At 33.7% G+C, this 3,752-nt stretch overlaps 1 pseudogene; it reads right to left on the minus strand.

The window, feature by feature from the left end:
• Window positions 1–1,869: 1,869 nt before the first annotated feature.
• LOC149555289 (protein EMSY-LIKE 3-like) lies at window positions 1,870–2,528 on the minus strand (annotated as a pseudogene).
• Window positions 2,529–3,752: the final 1,224 nt, after the last annotated feature.

The following is a 3,752-nucleotide window of genomic DNA, read 5'->3' on the forward strand; positions in this document are numbered from 1 at the left end:
CAAAGAGGATTATATATCTTTTATAAAATATACATAAAACGCAATTTCCTATACAGGCTTGCACAAATGATTTAGGATAAGCTTTCAATACTGAAACTACAACAAGGAGGACAAAAAAATACCTCACTTTGATTAATTTCACCTATAAACACATATCATAACTTGCAAGAAAACTTACTTTTCTACAAAAAGGTGCTGGAATGAGACAAAAAAGACAAGGAACAATGAAACATTCACAAATTAATCTATCAAATCATTCAAAGATGCACACAAATTTGCAAAAAGGAAAAGGCTTCAATTAACTCCAAAAAGCATGATCACAGTGTTGTTACTGGTATTATATCTCCAAAATATTGAATTGCAAATCCTGTAATAAATCTTAGAACTAAAAAAAAATGTCTCCAAACTCTATCATAAAATCAGAACCCCCTCCAAAATGAGAGTTTCACTCAATAAGTACAATCCCAACTCATTGGGTCATATGCAAAAAAGATAGCCTCAAAAAGAGGACTTAATCACTCACATAATGAAGTCCTACCCCTGGGAAAACTCCATTATCTCATAAAGAACCCAATGACTCACTGATAATTGCCCTAAAAACACTCTAACAGCCAATAAATCTCCTCCAACTACCAAGACAAAGTCAAATTCGACCCCAAAGCCTATATTCTCTCCTAGAAGGATTCCTAATGTCTACAAAAACTTAAAGGCCATAATGGGAGAAAGATGACTCATTTGATTCCTTTTGCATTAATTAAAAAAATAAAAATCCAATGACTTATAATTACGTCATTAAAACATTTATTTTTTATTAATTAATGCCTATGCAAAATAAATAAATGGAAATAATACCTTTGTTAATTTTTTGCATTTTGAAAAAGAAAATAATATTAAATGATTATTACTAATCATTTAAATATTATTTCTTTGATATTGTAATGCAAGAACTATACAGTTACATGAAGCAACATTACAAAAATAAACTTCAAGGCATCGACCTCTTTGAAACAAAACACATGGCATTTCATTCCCATGTATATACCCGCGGATTTCAAACATTTGTTCAATTTGGTAAATGATATAATACGTTGAAGAAAGCCAAAACTATCTCATTTTGCTCATTCTGTAGTTCTTGACAGAGGGTTTCTGAGAGCTTGTAGAGATTTCGTCATGAAGTTGATATTGTCTTGTTGGAGGATCTATTGAGTTTCTTCATGCACAGAGATTTTGAGAAGATTTGAAGGTATGCTTCCTTCTATACTCCTAAGATTAAAGTACTTTGAAACCCGAGAAGGGTTTACTTGCTATTGCTGGAGTAACTTGTCATTTGTATTTGAGTTGTCATTATTGTGAAGTCTTATTTTCTAGGTTTTGCTTATTGAAAGCTTTACACTGAAGAGCTTCTTTTGAACAACATCATACAGCTTTTCCTTTTTGTGGGTACTCAACCTGTATATTGCTTGTTGTATTCTTTTGTTGTGTATGTCTTGTGAGAAAGTTTTGCACAGAGATTTATTTTCTTCTCAAAATGACACAATAAAATGGTTTTTTCCTTTCCTTGTTGTGGCTAGGCTCCCCATTATAACTGGGTATGTTGAAACCCAAATGGGATTTCTCACTTTGAGTGAATTTGCAAGTATTTTAGGAAAAAACCCGAATGGGATTTTGTTGTTTGCCTCTATATTTGATCCTTTTGCTTATGCTGGTAAAAAGAGTTTGATTTGGGTTTTTATACATCTTACCCCATGTGGAAGATGATAAAGCTGTTGCTATGAACATTTTCAAAACCCGTATGCTACTGTATGATATATTCAGTATATTTTTGCATTTTGAAACAAGATACATGTTGTATATTGGTTTTGTGATTTATTATTCCATGTTGTATTTTCTAGCCAATTTTTTTTTTTCTGCCGATCCATGACTCATCTCTACGGGACCATCACAATTCCATCAAACATCCATTGAGCATATCCCTTTTGATTTCCTTCTTCTTGCACCCCCAACTACTCCTCTTCCTACTGCTACAGATGCCAATTTTGCTGGTGAAGAACACATTGTAGAAGGAACATTTGCCATCGCAGGTGAGGTTTTTTTCTTTTTTCTTTTTAAAAGATGTTGAAACATCAAGGCTCTACCGATATGAATCTATGTAGATTAGATGTTCCCTGCCCGCATTCTCTTATATGTTTCAACATATCATCTTTATTAACTTTCCCCAGCAGTGCCCTGTGCTCCATATCAGTAATCCTTAGTTCTTTCCTCAGCTTTGAGATTAACCCCTCTTTCTCTCAGCAACTGTAAAGAACAAGAACAAAGGTCAATACCTAGGAAACAACATTAGATTGAGCAATAAAACCATGAAGGATAGCATAGTAAGCCTCTTGCTCTGCCCGAAAAATTTGAACCTCCATATTAGTATCACTTTGTATATTCATCAGTTTCTCCACAGAAAACCTCCCATTTGCACTAGACCGATCCCCTCCTCTTGGCATTCGGTTCATTTGAGGTGGTAGAAGATCATCATCCATCCAGATTTGAAATTTCCAAGACTCGTATCTACATCATCTTCTTGAGATGTCATTTGTAGGTTCTTACATTTAGCATTTTCTTCCTTGGGTGCGATGATTCTCTTCAATCTGTGGATTTCTTTCAACTTTCTGCTTATTCATTGCAACATTGAACAGTTCCTGCTTCCCTGACCTACTAAATGGTATTGATAAAATGAGAGTCTCCCTCACCCTTGAGCTAATTTCAACATTATTTATTGAATGAGTATATTCACTGGAAACACAACTCTTATTTAAAGACAACTTGAGAGCAGACATAATAGGACCTTCACCGAGAAGAAAAAGCTTCCTTTTATCTGAAGTTATATTAACATCATATGTTACAGTAGGAAGGATGAAATTTAAGACAGCCATGGGATATTGCTGAGAATTATAAGATTTATAAATTTTATTCATAAGCTTTGTCAATTTAGGCATGTCCACAGGAAGATCATTCACATAGAAAATTTTTCTACCACCTGAAGTCAATCCATCATGCCCCGTTCTTTACTTTTTTGATTTTTTTAAAATCTTTCTCATGCTACATTTGGTACAATACTTTAATAATGTGATGAACAAACAGTATCCAACCTTTGCTTCTATTATATGTGCATTCTTCACTTTCATTTTTCTTTATGTATTGTCTGGACCCAAATTATGCAGTCAGCATGTGGTTACAAGATCTCTCTTTTAGACTAAATTAGATTGTCTCATATGTTGTACATTATTTTGATTCTTGTTTAGCTTTTCATAGCATGTTTACATTTGCGATGAAACCTCCTCAAACTTTCAAACTTTCAACATGATTCACAGTTTTCCCTTGTTGGTTTATCTTTCATGCCTTTTTGCACTAAGTGCATATTCACAATTTGTGATGTCAATAATCCTGTAACATATTAGTTTATGAGGTTCAAGCACTAGCTCGTGACACTCACATATAACTTTTCAACTTATTTTCTTTTGTATTGAAATGCATTAATAGATAGAGCATGTATAGTTGTAAAGATAGGCGGTCATTGCTTAGATCCTTCAGGATCTAACATCAGTTGTTTCATGTTTTTTCTTGCAGCTGTTGGAGATCATGGAGCTCGAAGCTAGATTATGTTATACCAAAGAGAGAGTGCATAACCAGTCAAAGCAACAGGCAATGACTGGTTATCTCTATTCTTATTTCTTTCATGCATATGTATTTCTCTGTTTATGTAT

Source organism: Cupressus sempervirens, chromosome 5 (assembly GCF_028749045.1).
Source record: "Cupressus sempervirens isolate cs-2001-9-10 chromosome 5, ASM2874904v1, whole genome shotgun sequence".
Taxonomy (NCBI): Eukaryota; Viridiplantae; Streptophyta; class Pinopsida; order Cupressales; family Cupressaceae; genus Cupressus; species Cupressus sempervirens.